At 37.0% G+C, this 19,572-nt stretch overlaps 1 protein-coding gene across 1 annotated transcript in view; it reads left to right on the top strand.

Moving 5' to 3' along the window:
* Nucleotides 1-1,188: 1,188 nt before the first annotated feature.
* Nucleotides 1,189-19,572, top strand: part of LOC308639419 (E3 ubiquitin-protein ligase HUWE1) — a gene marked incomplete at its 3' end in the record, with an annotated part of 125,142 nt that continues 106,758 nt past the window's right edge. The window contains exons 1-2 of the mRNA XM_081277679.1: nucleotides 1,189-1,394; nucleotides 4,678-4,806. The remainder of the gene's footprint in view (nucleotides 1,395-4,677; nucleotides 4,807-19,572) is intronic.

The following is a 19,572-nucleotide window of genomic DNA, read 5'->3' as shown; positions in this document are numbered from 1 at the left end:
TTGACATGCAATTGATGCAATTTCAATAAATATACCAAGTTTCTGGAACTTAATATGATTCTAAAGTTCATCCAGGCGAAAAATTGCTAAGAATAACCAAGAAGATATTTTAAAAGATAAAATGGGGGTATTTGTACTACTGTCTATTAACATTTACTCTAAGGGAATGATATTTAAATTAGAATGGACAGAACAATGCATTAGAATGGAAAAGCCCACAAATCGAGCCAGATTGGATCCCAAGATTTATTGGAGAAACATTGTGGGCTGGACGTGGAAAAACTGCCATATTAAAAGCTTCAAGCACTCACCCCCTTCAATGCCCCCCTCCCCCGCAAGCTTGAATTTGCCTTTGAGGGCAGACTCCTTTGTTTGGCGAAAACCACTTTATTGGGTCTTTTTGGTTATGCCAAGGTAAAGCTTCAGTAGTTAAAATTGGTGGCTTTGGAGCTAGAACTAATGATACGAACCTTTAGTTAGATTAAGATGGATTCAGGTTAGCCTGCAGTGCGGCGAGAGAAGGAGTCTGGATGTTATAGGTCTTTTAGAAATTTTACCGCTCTAATGTGCAAAAAATGTTATGTCATTGTTTTCATTTGCATTTGCGTGCTTATTGTGAGACCGAACATCTTCTATGTGTTAGTCCAGAATAATATTTTATTCCTGGAGGTGGGTAACAATGGGGGACCTATTGCTCCCCTTCCAGAATGGAGTTTGGCTAATTGGTACAACCCTGCCCGGAAGCGTGAGAATAAACAGGTTGACTTTTTAAAATTTCCTCAAGCACTAGGCAAGCTCTAGACACCTAGATCGGGGGCGGAGGCAGTTTTCAGGACATGGCCGAGATTTGGCGCTGAGCTGTGTCATCGCGAGGTTTGGCAGCCAGCTCCGCAGTGGGTCGGAAACCTCGTGGTAGGCGAGATCCCTGCAGGACCCGAGCTTCCTCCCTTTCCCCGAAAAACTCCCAGTCATTTTCATGAAGCCCCGCCTCTCTCCTTTTTAGGAGCGTGCGGCAGGTCTCGCGAGATCTCATGTTTCCTAAAGGCGAGGCGCGGGTGGCATCCTGCGGTGAATTTCGAAGGTCTCGCCGAGGCCAAACGTAATATCGCGATAATTCTCACAGCGCATGCGGGAGCCGGCGGCGGCAGGTTGGCTCCGCCCCGTGGTGCTTCGTGCGGTTGTGCGTCATTTGCTTTTAGCTTCGCGTAGGGTGAGAGCGGAGCCGTAGCGACTTCGGCTTTGGTGGGAGGAGGGGTCTGGGAAGGGCTGGGCTCAGGCTTTTCCCTGTCCGGTAGAGGTTCTCGCGGGATTGCGCGGGCGGCAGCAGTTCGGCTACTGACTGCAGCAGTCGCGGAGGCGGCGGCAACGTCTTCTGCTCGTGCAGTTCTTAGCCGGTGAGTTCTCGCGGGAGCGGGGTTAGGTCCTCGTGGGATCCGTTGGTGGTGGCAGAGGTAGCTCCGGAGTGGGGGGGCAGTGACTAGGGTCGGTCCGCCTGCTGTTAAGATGGCGGCGGAGGCTGATGTCTGTCCGGCTAGGACCCGGGACTGAGGTGTTGGTTATCCGCGCTTGTGACGCCTTTCAGGTACCCAACGTTAAGGAAGTGACGAATGGCAAAATGCCGAGGTGCCGGTAAACCGTACCTGACACGAAGATCATCCGTTTCTTGTCGGCTAAGGCGACACCATTTCCCGGGCCTCAGCCGCGTGTGGGCCTGCCTTTGCCCCACCAATCAATCGGTCAACGCCTCCGTTACCGCCGCAGTGGGCGGATTAGGAAGTGTGGGAGGGGAGTCTGGAGTTGGGTAGTGGGATTGGGGTTAGATTGGGCTGTGGAAGAGATGTGGGGCAAGCCAACAACGACTTGTACCCTCCACCCTACCATTTTTGTGAGCCCGCCTCCGGTTTCAGCCCTTGGTACGACCTAGATGAATCCCCTAGTTTTTCATGAGTTGAAGTGGGCTCTATCTACCTCCCCAACTCCCGTGCTAAGGTTTAGGGTCAAGCTGTATAGTGTCTGATGTACTCCTCCCTCTTTACAAATTCTGCCGTCCTGTCAAATCTCGCTCGTTTATGTGGATAGTTGGGGTGCGTATTTAAGGGGGGAAGTCAAGCCGGAGTCCTCCAACCTATCCCGTTCCCTACATTTACTCCCATCTTTGTGGATGGAGTCATAGTAACCTTCCATTTCCTCGGATCCTCACACTTGTATGACCTGATCAAAGCATAGGGTACTGATTTCTTCAACTGCATGCTGCTAGACTGCTCCTGGGCGTAACAATGCATTCATGTTCAGTGTGGTCAGTGGTTAGATGATTGCAGTCTTCCATTGCTGCTGCTTTCACAGCTGTTAGCATTCCCTTCTTTGTACCCCTCCCCATAAAAAGGCCCTCCACTAAACCAACTTTCTGTTCTCTGTCCCTTTCCCAATCCTCCTGCAAGCCTGCCACCCATCTTTTTCCCCCCTGCCTTACACTGCATTTCTGTAGCATTTTTGTCTGTGGATATCTATTTTTGCTGCTAATCACTTCTTTCTTACCTGCATCACGCTTATTAAATCCTTCTGTTCCCTGCCCGCTCCCCATGCTCTTTTTCCAGGAACTGAATCCCCTAATAAGGGGTCAGGCTCTGCTACATTATCCTCCTTCCATGTATTAGAAAATAGCATTGATATATCTTGCCCTTTAAACATTGCCCTGTTCTGCTCTATTTTCTCTCTTCTCCATGTCACTGTAACTGAGGCAATTAATTCCCTATCATTTGTTTCCTTTATAGATTACATGTTCAGCATTGCTTTCTTTTAGCTCCAATGTTGCATAGATTAAGGAGACACCAACATTTCCTATTCGCGGGAGGCAGCCTGGTATGGTGGAAATATTGTGTGCTTTGGGTTCACGTTGAACTTTGCGACCTTGGGCAAATTACTTTTCAGATTCTTACTGTTTATAAGGGTTGTTGCTAAAATTAATGAGCAAATTTGTAAAGTACCTTGCTCATGGTAGGCACACAATGAATTGTGATGACTTTTTCTTGGTGTAAAAATACATTGGTATGGGCTGGGTATGTAGTCCAGTGGTAGAATGCTTGCTTAGCCTGGGCAAGGCCCTGGGTTCAATCCCTAGTATTGCCAAAAAAAAAAAAAAAAATATATATATATATATATATAAGTATTTTGGTAGATGCACCTGTGTCATGCTAGTTTTATTACCTGGGAAAGAATAAAGTTCATAAGCCATTCTATCTCCAGGGGTTCCTAATGTTTGAACATTGTAATCCCTGCTCTTTTCTTCCACTAGTCTAGGAATTTCAGTGCAAAATCACTCTCCTAGAATGACCGCCAGTCATTAATAATGTTCTTGTTAAGTGGTACATCCAGCCGTTTTACCTTTTGGAAGGGGTCCCTTATCCCTTAGCTACTCCTTTCTCCTACTCCTTCAAAAGCAACCTGTCCTGTAAGTCACTCTACAAAAGTAGTGAAATTTGGTGCCATGCCTTTTACAATGGTAAAGGAAACTTCTGCTAGCTACTTTTCAGGTGCCTGTGCTGTTTTCTCCTGCACAATTATTTGTTCCTAAAGATCAGTGTGGGGATCTGCTCTTTGGCATCTCCTTACCTGAGCAGGGTACTTCTTAGAGATGTCAGAAAGGTCAATTGGCATACCAAGCTTTTCCAAATGGAATCACTGCTTGTTCTTTAATATACTACTTCCTGTTGTGCTTTTGTCATTTTGTGTTTTCTAGCATACTTAATAAGTATGTGATTTGGAGTTTTCCTTACTGTTAATATTTTGATTAGGCCAATATTAAAGTGAGTGACTATTTTCAATTATTTTTGGTTGGATTATGGGTGAAGTAGGAATATGGTGGCAAAAGGTATACAGTGATTGAAAATTTACAGTGGGTGATCGATCATCTGATAATTAGCTGTGTGTACTCTATTTTTGAGTTTCAAGGTTGGCTTAAATTTGAAGTACTTTGGAGGCAAATACATTTCTCTCATTTGAGTTCAGGTGATCACTTTGTTTTGAGATTTTTGTCTTAGTGCCTTTTACAGTGGGTTAAACAGTGATCACAAATTAACTAATCTTCAATTTGACTCTTTGGCATTCAGCATGAGAATAAATCTGGGAATGATCATTTAGGCATGACCTAAAAGGTTTAATTTATTCTAGGTAGATCTCTGAGAAGAGAGGAAGGAGTGGCAATACCAAATAAAAACTTTGTCTAAGGTTCAATGGCAAAGTTCAACCTGAGTTTCCAGGATGTTTATCGTTTGTCTCCCAGTATGGCCAAAAAGCATGTATGAAGGTGAAAATTAATTTTTATGTGTATAGTTTTTTCACAGATATAATATATTTAAAATTTCCTTAGTATCAGTTTATAGAGAGGATATAATTTTGTCTATAAGATCAACACTGTCCTGTAATTTCATTTTGGTTGAATACTGAGTTGAGTTTTCAGAGGTGTTTTCTAAGTGTCAGTTTGTAAGTATTGTTATAGCTATTGGTTTCTGAATGCTTCAGTTACAGCTCAAAGCAGGTCCTAAAAAATGCAAATTGATATGTGAGGATTATTGCTTCAGAAGTAATAATTGATTGTTTGAACATTTATATAATGGTTAACTCCCCTACTCTCTAATAAATGCATTGTGTATCTCTCCCCCACCCCACCTTTTTTTGTAGGTCCTTCAATAGCCTGACCTGAGGGGTTAGTGCTCCAGAGGAACCAGTGGACCAACTTGGTCAGGAAGGTTCAGAAGGCTGTTGGAGCCGTGTTGGGACCAGGATGAGTATGATTGGCTGTGATTTTAGGTTCGTTTTTTTGTAGATCTTTGTGGGTAGTATGAGATGGTGGGGATATTTCCATTCTGTGATTGAGCTACTTTGGTTTCTTCCATTGTCTGGATCTGATTTGACACTGGTTGCTTATTGTGTTTTAAGTGGGAGTTCTGTATATGACTTTTTAAATCATTCTAAGCATCATTCAAAAAATGAAATTGGAAGATTTTATGTCATCAGTTTTAAACAGTTGTGAAAAATTTCAAACAAAAAATGGAGTCAACTTTTCCCCCATCTCCTGGATTACTTTGAAATAACTCTTTGCTATCATATCATTTTATTTGTAAAATATTTGTATCTTTAAAAGAATTGGGCTGTTTCAACATAACTTCAAAATTATTACAGCTTAAAAAATGTGATTCTTTTTCTTTTTAAATAAGAAATATGCAAACTAGTGTTCAGATTTCCCTGATTTTCTCAGCTTTGGTTTTGTTTATTTGATTCCAGATCCAGAGAAAGATCATTTATTGAAAATAGTTGGTAGAGCTCTTATATATGATTTAGTCTGTAGGTTCTGTCATTTTTTTAGTTCTAATTTATTTGTTGAAGAAATTGTCCTATAGTGTTTCCCCTACATTTGGGAATTTTAGCCCAGTAGTGGTGTCTAACCCATTCTTGTTAAATTAAAGACCCTGGAGGATCCATTATAATGAAACAATGGTAGTAATCTCCTGTATCCCTGTTGGAGTTGATACTGCTGGCCTAATCACTATCCTAAAATAACTAGTCATGGATTCCTTTTTTGTGGTAAAGTCTGATTTGATATCTGAATTCAGTTCCATGTCTTGGCTTTGTTTACTGTTCCACATGAAAGTAGGCTTCTTGGTAGTAGCAGCTAATGTTTCCTAGATATGACCTGATTATGCCTTTGGGGTTTTTCATGCATGGTTTCAGTGTCCTTAGGTGATTTAGTTATTTTTATATGACATTATAAAGTTGCTTTTTATTCTTTTGATGATGTTATCTCTGGTGCTCTGACCCATAACTTCTAAGCTATTAAGACAGTGATGAGTTCCTCTGGCTGTCATACTGTTCTTGAATTTGCAATACAAAAACAATATTTGAGAGCTTCCATTTAATATTCTGATTCCCAGCTATTAAATACAATACTTTTATTTATACTTTTATTCTTGTTATTTTTCATTTTATTTCATCTGGAAATGATGGTCCTTTCAGCATAAAGTCCTTTAAACTGTTCATTTCTTTTTTTTTTTTTAAGAGTGAGAGAGGAGAGAGAGAGAGAGAGAGAGAATTTTTAATATTTATTTTTTAGTTCTCGGCGGACACAACATCTTTGTTGGTATGTGGTGCTGAGGATTGAACCCGGGCCGCACGCATGCCAGGCGAGCGCGCTACCGCTTGAGCCACATCCCCAGCCCTAAACTGTTCATTTCTTATGCAGCATTAGCCATTCCTTGATCTCCTTCCATGGTCAAAACCAGAGAATGGAAGTTGAACACACAGGCTTTAGCCAGTGTTTGAGGCACAAAATGTGGGAAGAGCAAGGCTACTTGTTTCTATCTTTAAAACAAGAGTATTTTCTAGTTGGACAGAAAGGGGAGAGGTCATCACAATTGAAAATCTTTTATTTTTTTTTTTAGATGAAATGATTGAATCACCAATCTATGGATTATGCACTCAGATCTTTTCTTGAGGAATTATAGCAAGATCATGCTTTCAGTAAAAACAGTTTGGAGCATATTGGGTATAGTGATTAGATATTTTTGAATTTTCTGTAGTAGCCTAAGTTTGTGAAACTAGGATAATTGTAGAGTAGTGGTATAGAACTTTGTGTGTAGTAGCATTCCACTATTTGAATGTTTTCCACAGTTTTTTTTTTGTTTTGTTTTAAAGTGAATTAGTGACAAGCCACTTTATTTATTTGTTTTCGATAGTGCTAGAGATTGAACCCATAGCCTTAAACTAAGCTATATTCCCAGCCCCTTTCACAGTTTTTTAACAGCTGCCATTCACAATGGAAATGCAGTTGTTGTTTTTTTCTTTTGCTGTGTGTTTTCAACCAAGAGTTCAAAGTATGATTGAAATGCAAAATTGGGTAGCTTTGAAAATATTTGCTCTTGCATTCCATGTTACCTGTCCTGGAGTAAGATAAGTTGTTGAATTCTGTTGTGTAGCTGTAACCATATTAGGCTGTTTTACAATGATCTCAGCATATATAAGGTAATCACAAGCACTTGGACTCTTGTGTTTTCCTGTATTGTTCTCTGACTCTTTCTTCAATGACTGGTTACCAGATGTTTATATATGTTAATATCCGGGATAATTCAGCTCTTAAGATTCTTTGGAAGCCCTCTTATTTGATGTGTCATAGGGATTGAGTTGCTAAAACTTGATGTACTTGTTGACTAGCTTGGTTTTCTGGTTATAGAAATGCTTTCAGATAGTGAAGGAGTGGCTCTCAATATGAGGAAAACAACTGTAGCTTTTGTTTGGGCAGTTAATCTGAAAATTTTCAACTTTGAGTTCCCTAAAGTTGTTAGTCATTTTGCTTTTTTTTTTTTTTTTTTTTTTTGGTGGGGAGGGTATCAAGGATTGAACCCAGGGGTGCACAGCCATAGATACACATCCCCATTCTCAGCCCCTTTTTTATTTTGAGACAGTCATTAACAGTGGTGACATTGATCCCAGAATGTGATTTCACAGAAAGTGGGAATTTGTCTTTATGGAGATTGGTATTGGAGATCTGATTCAGTTTGGATTTCTGATTGAATTAGATAAATGTTAAAACCAACCCCTCGATTCTGGTTGTATAATCTTAAGAGTTGAAAGAAGTTTTTCCTTTTCAAAAGTCATTAAGTGGTGACTAAACATAGGGAGGATTTAAATTGTTCTAGAATGATTTAATTTAGATTTTAAAGATTGGTAAGTTTGAATATACTGTCACTGGCATAAAATAATGGTTGGCACATTTTAACTATTTTTTTTCTGGACTCTACTTTCTCAGAATTAAACACTTTACTCTTCAGTGCTGTTTAGTTTTGCCTTCAGCTGGAAGTAATTTTGAAATCCTTTATTACAATGGTTCTCAAAATGTCTCTAAATCAGTGTTCCTATTTCCTGCATATTGGCAACTGGATCCAGAGGCTTGATAAATTCAGGTTCATTTCCTTTGGCAAGCATAATGGTGGGGATGTGTTCATTAACAACATTCATTATGTTTTGATGATTAGATTTTTAAAAATCCATTAATTCATTGTGGGCTGCCAAATAGTGATGTTTCAATGCTATCATTTTGTTTTCATCTTTTAGCTAGAATAATCTTGTTTCCCTTCTTTTATTTGGTTACTCAGTGATACAGTTTATATAGGAAGGACAGGATAAATGCTCACTTAAAAACATTGCTTTCAATATAAGGAATTGGTTCCCTGTCATCTCTAAGGTTACATATAAATGTATCTCTGTAAAACCTTGCACTAATGGATATCAACACTTGATGAGTTTTAATAGATTTTTGAAGCTGATGTATTAAAGTTCAAATTGTCCCCCTTTTGGCTAATGTGGGACTCTCTTAAAATTGGCACCTGATTCTTCTTGACATGATGTATAGTAGTAGTCTTTGATAGCTTCCTGTGTCAGGATGTTCCAGGCTTAGTCTTGTACATTTCTGTCGTAGAACTGGAATCAGCCAATGGAATTAAGATAAAGGGTGAAATCAAAGGAAACTTTTTGCCATGGGTAGAAGCTTTGAGCTTTTTACTCAGTCCATCTTTTCTCTTTCTACTTAATTTCCCCAGGATTCCTCTTCATTATATCTTAACCTATTTTTGTGAATATAAAATCTTTATTAGAATTTAGGTAGAAAAGTCTGAGAAGCTTTGAAAAGAGTAGAAGGACCATGCAGCCCATTTAGAAGGAGCAAGCAGCCTAGACAGTTCTAGATTTGGCAAGAACTGGTCACTTATTAGTTCTATCAGTTTGGGTAAGTTAATTTAATTCTGTCAATTGTTTCATCTAGAGAAATACCTTATTCCACCAGAGTAGCTTTTCACTTTACAAAATGTTGGGAGTCCCATTTATACTCTCTGAAGTGTCTTACCCAGTTCTGTGGGTTGCCTTAATCTTTTTCCATCTATATCTATACAGCCCCTACTGTTCAAGGTTCTTATGTTCAAGATTCTGCTGTAACCTTAGAAACTCATAATGAGTCTTCCCAATAGTCATCAGGTCACCACTATTAACATACTTGAGTAGCACCACATATAGCAGGTTAGAAAAGAGGTAAATATTATCCCTTTTAACATTTTACATAGTATCTAAAGTACTGTGTGAGGCATATAGCAAGTGCTCAATAAATGAAAACCATGGTTACTTTAAAATTTATATCCTTTCCCTTCTTACATCTTACCTCTCTTCATTAAGTTGAATAAGCATTTATTGAGTGTCTATAAGTACAAGGACTTGGGGATATTAAATGAATGAAGCTTGATATTGGCCCTTGAGAAACTCATAGTCCAGTCAAGGACTGTAAATAAGATCATGTTTAAAGTTTCTTAACCTTTTTCTTTGTGTCATTATTTCTTTCACTGCACTGTCCATGCATTGATATAGCCTATCTATTGTTTCTCACAGCTCTCTTAATTCTATGTGCCTCCCCAGCCTTTGAGACTGTTGATATGTGAGAAAGCCTGCAGTTGTCTTCTATGAATACAGGTAATATTGAGAAAAACCTCTGGGCCAAGGTTAGATTTCAAAGTGGCATGTGCAGTCGATACTACAAGAGCTGTTTATGGTCTTTAGATGAATATACCTACACCTGGTCCTCAACTCTGTTGTTTTAACTGCTGCTGTTCTTCCTCTCTTCCCTCTTTATCTCCTTTCCCCTAAAAATGTTTTCTGCCTATAGAGGCTCCTATACCCAGTTAGTGATCAACCAAGCCTGTGAAGAGACAGCTGTACTTCATATTATAAATTAGGATTTGAGTGGGCTTAGAATGTATTGCAAAATTTCCATTCTTAACTACAAAATTATATTCAAAAACCCCAATATATAGGATATTGTGAACATTTAAGTACAATGATGTATTTTAAATGTTGAAATGATACAGTACAAAGATAAGCTTATTATAATTTATGTGAAATAAATACATAATAGCTATGTTACTTGGGGCAGATTACTTCATCACTGAGCCGGTTTCCTCATTCTTTAAATGAGGGTGATGATATTCATTCAACAAATATTTATTGAGGACATACTTGTTGCTGCCATATACCTGGAACACAGAGATAAGCAACTACACAGTGGACAAATGGGTGGTCTTTTAGGGGAGACTTGTAAATCACACTCAAAAAGATCAGTATAATAATAAGAGGAATGAATAGAATGTGCTATAGCAGGATTGTGCTATAGCAGAATGTGCTATTACAGGATTGTATCAGAGAATGTAATATAGGATTTTGTTACTGTTAAACAAGATATATGAAAAATATGTCATGGGCAAAATGCTATGTACATGAAATTAAGTAAGTATATTCCAAATGAATCAATAGCATAAACGATTATTTCGTCACAAGATATATACTTTAAATGCATTTTTATCTTTGAGCTAGATTTATCATTAAGGATGTTAATGTAGTCCTGTTATAAAGTACTCTGAAAGTAATGTTCTTGTTTAAAAGGACATTTTCCATTCCTTTTGTTATCATTTTCTAATGTATCACTAAATCAATTTTAGAAGATGTATATATATTTTGGTATGTCCTCCTTAATGATCAGGGTAACATTTAAAGGATAAGAAAAGATAGTCCAATAGAAAATTAGGGACAGACTTTTTTCACAATAGGAAACTAAAGATGTTCAATAACAAGAAAAGATACTCAAACCAAGCATCAGAAATGCAAAGTAAAATTGGGTTTAAAAAAATCATTATATTGGCAAAATAATTTGATAGTATCGAGTCAAGGCAAAGAATATAGGGAAGAGTTTGGTTTTATAGTGCTGCCCATGACTACTACAGTAGTGAGTACAGCTAATTTCAAGGTAGTTTAAGTAAGTTGCAAGATAGTACATAATCAAAAAAAAAAAAATAGAGAAGGGGGTTAGGGATTGTGGCTCAGTGGTTGAGTGCTTGCTTAGTGTGCAGGAAGCCCTGTGTTTAATCCCCAGCACCCGTGGCTGGGGTAACTAGAGCAAACTGACACTTTTTTTGAAGGGGAGGAGTCGGGGAGGACTGTGCTTTTTTTGTAATATTTGCATTCTGTTTCTGAGAACTTTAAAATATGCTGAAAAGTACAAAGGGGAATATAAGAAAAACCCTTATTCATACCTCCTCTTCCAGAAGATTTTTTTTTGTCCCGGTACTGGGGATTGAACCCAGGAGTGATCCGCCACTTGAGTTACATCCCTAGCCCTTTTTATTTTTTTATTTCAGGACAACATCCAAGCCTGGCTCAAAATTGTGATCTCCTGCTTTAGTCCACCTAGTAGTGGGATTAGAGGTATATACCAACAAGCCCAGCCAGAATTGGTCATTATTAACATTTATTTTTGCCTCAAAGTCTTTTTGAGGAGGTAACATAGGTACTAAGGGAGAATACTATTTAATATCTAGTATTTCCTCTATCCCCTGCATTCTACCATCAGTTGACACAAGTTTTATACTGTGTGAGAAGGGTATAAATTATTCATATAAGTAAAAATTTAAAAACTAGTATCCTCAAAAATCTATTATTACTTAAGTAACATTACATTTTTATAGTACTTAGAGTTTGCGAAATCATTTAGTAAGAAGGCTTTGGGAATGGGACTTTTTGTATATTCATTTTATAGTAACTTATTTGAAAAGACTTCTGACTTTTTTCATTTTTCATGATCATAGAAATAGACATAATATTGATGAGAAAATACTGATAAATATATATCATATTACCAGTTACTCTTAGAAACTGTTAAGAATTTGCTGTATTAGGTTTTTATGTACAGTTGCCCCTTTGTATGGGGGGTGGTGGTGGTTCCAGTACACACCCTCCTGGAATTCCAAAATTCACAGATGCCTAAGTTCCTTGTATGAAATGGTGTGACATTTGTATGTCAACTATACATATCCTCACATCTCTAAATTACTTAGAATATCTGATAATATGTAAATAGTTATGTCATATTTACAAGAAAAATAATTGCACATGTTCCATGGAGATATTTTTCTTCAAATATTTTCTATGGTTGGTTGCTGAACCCAAGTATAAAGAGCACCAATTGTACATAGGTTTTAATTTTTCTGAATCATATGAAGTAGGGATGACATTTCATCCTTTAATTCTTTCACATATAAACATAAAACCATAATATAATATCATTATTACCTGGAGAACTTATTTTTCTTAATATTATGTCATATCCAGTCCACATTAAAATTTTCTTGGTAGTCCCCAAAATGTCTTTTTAGTATTTTCCTCCAAACCACTGTAGAAATGGTATTTTTATTTATTTTCATTTTTTGAATTTGCTTATTTTGTGGTACTGGAGATATGGAACTCCGGGGACACGTCATGCTGCTGGTCTTGTGCTCTACAACTGAGCTATAGCCTCACCCCTAAAATAGCATTTTAAAATTTGTTGTTTCTAGTTAAGATAATGATCTGTTCCTTAATCAATGCCACTATGTATACTTCTATAGCATTTTAGTGGTTGTATTATATTCTGAATTATGAATGATTCTTAATTTATTTAACTAGCTCCCTATGATCAAATCTTCAGGTTCTAGTTTTTCATCTTAAACAGTGCTTCCCCATACATAAAGTCTTGAATGAATTAGCAAAGCTTAGCAACATCTAATATATGGAGTTCATGTTTATTTCCTTAAGGAAATTTCCAGAACTGGAATATAAAACTTAAGGCTTTTAACACTTATTGCCACATTGCCTTTTAGAAAGGCTGTTCTACATTTTTCACTGTGTTCAGTATATAATGCTTTACAGTATAATAGTACCTCAAGAAAAACCTTGGTAAATTAGTATTGTGGAAGAACATAAACCTGGCTATATCCAGTGTCATTGCTATATAGATGCCTCTCTGTACACCTATATCTGATTCCATATTTTGCAGGTGCTAGCTTGACTCCTCCAGATTGGAATGTCTTGTAGTGTTTTCACATAATCTGGAGTCTAGGTCCCTACTTGTCAGATTCCCTTATATATCTTGATGAGGTTATTCTTGATGAGAATAACCTCATCAAGATATAGTCAGACCTTAAGCAGTGGCGCAAGCCTGTAGTCCCAGTGGCTTGGGAGACTGAGGAAAGAGGATCACAATTTCAAGGCCTGCCTCAGCAACCTGCAAGGCCTTAAGCAACTTGGTGAGACCCAGTCTCAAAATAAAAAGGGGTGAGGGCTGGAGTTTTGGCTCAGTGGTATGATACTTGCCTCACGTGTGGAAGGCGCTAGGTTTGATCCTCAGCATCACATAAAAATAAAATGGGGGTATTGTGTCTATTGACAACTAAAAAGGTATTAAAAAAATAAAAAGGGATGAGAATGTGGTTCAATGGTAAAGCACCTTTGGGTTAAATTCCCAGTTATCCCCCCCCCAAAAAAAAAAAAAAGCACGCTGAGTGGTAGAGTGATTCCCTAGCATGGGAGAGGACCCAGGTTCAAACCCATCACCATGGGGGGAAAAAAACAGTCTGGAGAATGAAGACATTATTTGAAAACAATTTTTCACATCAAGAACTTTTTTTTTCTTTTTTTCCATTTTGTTTGTGTTTTTGCTTTTAAAAAGTAAAAGACTGCCTTCATGGATGAATTCAGATCTCTACATACTGAATAGCAATGTTTTAGTCAATGATAGTGGTACCATGAGAGTATATTGCCTTCTGACATTGCAACCATCGTAGTAAATACACTATAGAATGTTTTGCACATCAATGAAATCCCCCTGATGGCATATTTCTCATACCATAGCCCCAGTGTTAAGTGACACATGAATGTACAGAACTTGTGTCTATTTCTAAATGTGACACCAAGTGTTATCCATAAAAGTACAGAATAAGTGGTCCCTTTTCTGTAAGAAAATTTAATTAAATACAGGGAAAGTTTAATTAAAAAACAAAGTTGCCTGAGAAAGGCAAAAGTGCAAAGAATGATCAGGTTTTTTTTCCTTTTTTTTTCCCTTTCTAACATGAGGTCAATTGGGAACTCTATCTTGGGACAATTTGATTTGTTTCTGTGTTTTCATGCATAAATTTGGATGCCATAAACCAGTAGATGGGATTGAATTTCTTGCTTGTAAAACTTTGAAATTTAAGTGATGTTTTCTGGGTTGGGAATATAGCTCAGTGGTAGAGGGTTTGCCTAGCATGCACCCTGGGTTCAATTCCTCAGTAGGACAAAAAAACAAACAAGCAGAAAAAAAGGAACTTTTCTAAGCTCATCTTTTTCTCTTTCCTTTTCAGCTGTTTGTAAATATGACTTTTCTTATTTTTAAAAGTCAAACAATAAATAGTTCACTTAACAATTAGTCCTCCCTCCAAATGGCAGTCCACTTTTATTTATATCAAGCTTCAGAAGTATCTGTTAACAATTTGTATATATGATTTTATATCTGCTAGCATTTATATACTGTGCATATCCATGTATGAACTATATGCATTTTTATATGCTAGAACACATGGCTTGACTCCTCCTTTAATGGATGCATTGCACTCCAAAGTATGAATCCCTGTAATTTAATCATTCCCTTCTGTTGAGTCATACAATGATAGAGTTGTTCATAGATCAGAGTGTGATATCAATTTAAATTTTTACAGGTACTTGCAAAATGACCCTTAAAAAGGATTGTATTGAATTGACATTCCCACTGACAATGTCTCTGAGTGCCCTATTCTCCACCTTTACCTGCCAAAGCAGGATATTTTTTATCTTTTTAATTTTATCCAGTCTAGTAAGTAGGAAATAGCACCTCCTTGCCTTGCTTTCATTAGCATATTTTTTTAACTTCTAGTGAGGGTGAGCAAATGTTTATACCTGCAGTTTGCAAATTCATGCCCCTTTACTTGGTTTTCAGTTGGGTTATTTGTCTGGGTTTGGGGAATCATTTATATTAGAAACAACCTTTCTTTATCCTTTTGCAAATATTTTTTGTGTTTATGATTTGAAATTTTTGTGTAATCAGATCTTATTTTTTAATGATTTCTCTATTGCATGGCTTTTCTTGGAAGGTTCTTTCCCTGCCAAGATTATAAGAATATTTTCCTGTATTGTCTTCTAATACTTTTCAAATTTGACTTTCTCTGTTTAAGTACTGTTGAAAACTAGTTATGTACTGTTATTTTGGTCCAAATGGTTACCTATTAACTCCTATTTTTTTTTTGAGAGAGAGAGAATTTTTAATATTTATTTCTTTTTTTAGTTTTCGGCGGACACAACATCTTTGTCTGTATGTGGTGCTGAGGATTGAACCCGGGCCGCACGCATGCCAGGCGAGCATGCTGCTGCTTGAGCCACATCCCCAGCCCCAAACTCCTATTTTTTATTCTGGGAAGGACTGGTCAAATATACTACACTTAAAAATGAATTATGGAAAAGTGTAATTTTTTTAAGGTTTGGAATTTGTGCTAGGTAGAAAACTTGCTTATTTTTTAGCTCCTTAGTTTTTGAGAATAAGTCAGATTGTTTATCTTTAATACTCAACATTTGTTTGGATTGAAAGCTAAGATTATATAGATACCATTTTAAGGGATCTTAATTATTGTTTCTACTTGATTGTTGCTGAGAATTATAGTATCTTTGCATACTGCAAGCTCCTTTTATGTAATATGAATATTTTAAAGTGACAGATTGGTCACATTGCATAGTTTATTTAAAAGATGTGAAACATGGGCTGGGGTTGTGGCTCAGTGGTACAGTGCTCACCTAGCATGTGTAAGGCCCTGGGTTTGATCCTCAGCAACATATAAAGATAATAAATAAAGGTATTGTGTACACCTACAACTAAAAAAAGAATATTTTAAAAAATGTGAAATACCTAGGTGCTAGGCTATGCATGGTGCTCTTCAATTAGTAACACAAAACCGTTTTGTCTATACTGTATATTGGGGTGTATACTTATTTATTTTTGGTACTGGGAATTGAACTCATAGACACTTCACCCCTGAGCTATATCCCCAGTCCTTTATTGTTTTTTGTTTGTTTGTTTTTTTATAATTTTGAGACAAGGTCTTGCTAAGTTGCTGAGGCTGGCCTTAATGATTCTCCCATCCCAGCCTCCCTTGTTACTGGGATGAATAGGCATATGCCACAATGCCTGGCAGTGTTTAATTTTAAAGTCTTTGTTCTGCAACTTTCTCATCAATGAACTAATTTGATCCTCATAACAATCATGTGAAGTTGGAATTATTTTGATAAAAATGAAGAGTTTGCTGCCTCATTAATAATTACTAAAACTAATTTGCTCTTTTAAACGATGCAATAGAATTTTTTCCTTCCATATTCATTTGTACCAGCCCAAAATAGTTGATCTGGTTCATATTTTTTATTGTCACATGGCCTACACATTATTTTTTTATTTAAAAATATGGAACACTTCACGAATTTGTATGTCATTCTTGCTCAGGGTCCACGCTAATCTCTGTGTTGTTCGAAGTTTAGTATACGTGCTACTGATTGGGAGCACAAAGCCTACACATTATTTAGTAGGCAATATTTGCAGAAATGTAATTTGAGAATGAGACTGCAGCCTCCCAATCTCATTGTTTTCAGTTGAACTTTTTAGTTAATATCAGCTTAACAGTGTGGAGATTCACATATGCCATGTCTTTATATGTGGTAAATTTGTAGAAAGGTTGGAAAAAAGTTCTTTTTTGCTTTTGATTAGATCTGTATGTATTTATATCTATAGAATATCTGGCAAAGAGGGCTGGGGTTGTGGCTCAGTGGTGGAGCGCTTGCCTCGCATGTGTGACGCCCTGGGTTCGATCCTCAGCACCACATAAAAATAAATAAATAAAATAAAGGTATTTGTCCAACTACAACTAAAAAATAATAAAGAATATCTAGTAAAGTTGCTACCTTTAGATTAAGGTGGAGCTGAATGGAACAGAACAAGGAACAATATGTCTTATGCTTTGCCAGGCACAATCCTTTGACATAAACTGTGTTATTTTACAGAAGTGACTGAGTTAGGAACAGTAATTTGTCTGAGAATATACAGCTAGAACATGGAATTTAAGCCCAGGTCTGTTTGTTTCCCAGGCATTTCCATCATGCTGTTGTCCTCTGCTTCATTTTTTTTCTAGTAGTGTTCCTCACTTCTGCCTTTAATTTATTAAAAAAAAATCCATGTGGATGGAAGCAAATCACTGAAATTACTGAGAAAAAAAATCACTGAAAGTTCTCCTTCCATATAGATAAAACTTTTGTTAGAATCCATTAAGGCATGTAAAGTCTAGATTTAGAAATCTAATTTCATCCAGCTGTTGTTTGTTGTTATATAAGAGCTGTGCTTCTTATCCACCTTTTTTCAATACAGAACTAGAGGACTTAATCTAGGCATACAGATTCTCCCATTATATATAGGACGCTTGATCTTTAGAGATGCTACTTGTTTCTCTGTAAATTTAAGAACATAAGAGAATTGGAGCTAAATATTGCAAAAGGTTTAGAATTCTGTTTCTTTGGTACCCGGTATTTTCTTTATTGTATTTAATAGTAGCTTATCGTGTAGCTTTTGGGAACATACCTTATACCTGTTCTTCACAAATCAAAGGGATATAACAAGTGAAAACATTGTAATGGCTAAGCATACATACAGTGATTTAGCTGTCTTTCAGGTGTTTCAAGTCATGGATCCTTAGTCAATGAAACTATTGACCATCTTCACAGAAAAATATACATGCAAAATTTTCCATATAATTTCAGGGTTTTGGTAGCAGTTCTACAATAAAGGATGATGAATTCTAAAGATTTCCCTACACTTATTTTTTTTCCTGTGTCATTAAGAGTATGTCCAGATTGATTTGTTGTGTGTTCTTATATTTCCTAGTAGATATTTTTCTATACTTTGGCCCAAGGTGAAAGCTGGGCTTATTGTTTTGCTAAAGGTATGCTCTGCTTTATGCAAATATAATCCAGAAAAATTCAGTCTTTGGTGCCTGAGTTGGAATCCTGGGTCTCATGCGTGCTAGGCAAGTGCTTTCCCACTGAGCTACACTCCCAACACCCCAAACATTTCCCCAGCTTTTTAATTGGTGGATTAGAGTTGTACATAATGATGGGATTTGTTGTTACATATTAGTACATGCACACAATAGGCAATATAATTTGGCCATTATTACTCCCCAGCACTTCCCCTTTCTTCCCACCTCCTAGCCCTTTTTCTACTGATTTCCCTGAGATCTACACCCACCTTTATTTTCCTCTATAGTTTCTGCATATGCACAAAACATCCTTCCATTGACCTTCTGAGTTTGACTTATTTTGCCTAACATAATGGTCTTTATTTCCATCAATTTTGCTGCAAATGCCATAATTTCATTTTCCTTTGTGGCTGAAAAATATCCATTGTGTATGTATACCACATTTTCTTTTTAAATTTTAGTTATAGGTGGATACAATATCTTTATTTTTATGCAGTGTTGAGGATCAAACCCAGAGCCTTATGCATGCTAGGTGAGCGCTCTACCTCTTAGCCACAACCCTAGCCCCAGTACCTTAATTTTATTTACTTTAAATACCACGTTTTTAAAATCCATTTATGGACATCTAGGTTGGTTCCATAGTTTGGCTATTGTAAATTGCAGCACCCCAAAATATTAAAAGGCAAGAGGATCATGGTTTGTGTTGGGATAGGGTTTATCTTATTACTGTATCAGTCTTATGATTTGTGTTTTCAGCTTTGGCCACTAGAAGAAAGATGCAATTTCTTTGTTTTGTATACTAATTTTATTCCTTTGTAGTACTGTTGTCTTTAGCCAACCATTTCCCCTTATTTTCTACATTTCTATATACCTGGTTATCTCATAGTACCTATCTCAATGTCCTGCATGTAATATTTTCATAACTATTGAGTGGAAAAATGAGGATTAAATAAATCTTAAGTTGATTTCTTCAGTTGAAAATTTCACCAAGAGAGTTTAATATGACTTGAATTTTTTTTAGCTTTGTTTTACATTTACTAGCTATTCATTTTTTAAATCGACAGTACCTCTGCTGGTGACAGGAAATATAAAGGCAGATATGACATGAGTTCCCCTTGAGTAAAATTCAGACTAGTGGGGAGACTGTCAGGTAAAAAGTTGTGTTGATTGAGGTTGTCTTTGCAGGATACCATGGATGCACTATCAAGGGGGTCAGTTATACTCTGGGGGAGAGAAAAATCTCAAAAGGCCCCAGAGAAGAGAGGTGTCTTAAGTTGAACTTAAGGGATATCCAGGGAGCAGCCATTTTAGCAGAGAGCAGTGAGTCAAGGTATCAACTCTTGAGTGTTTGGAAAACTAAAAGGCTTGACATGGCTAAAGCATGCAGGGAGTCCTACTGGAATATAATGTAATATGTTGCTGATAGAAAATAGGCAGGGAACTAAGTCCCATAAGTCTCAAATGCTGGTTTAGGTAAAGCGTTTGTGTTTGGTTTAGGTAAATTTTGAGTTTTAGAAGGATTGCTCTAGCAGTAGTGTGGAGGATGGGAATGGAAAGATCTGACAGGATAAAGTTAATTTAAAATTTCTTTCTTATGCAAGATTGCCCAACATATCCCAGAATAGAAAACAGTATAATGAATTCCCATGTA

The sequence above is a fragment of the Spermophilus citellus genome (assembly GCF_964194105.1).
Source record: "Spermophilus citellus genome assembly, chromosome: X".
Lineage (NCBI taxonomy): Eukaryota > Metazoa > Chordata > Mammalia > Rodentia > Sciuridae > Spermophilus > Spermophilus citellus.
The sequence above is the reverse complement of the archived record's forward strand: the minus strand, read 5'-3'. Positions and strand labels throughout refer to the sequence as shown.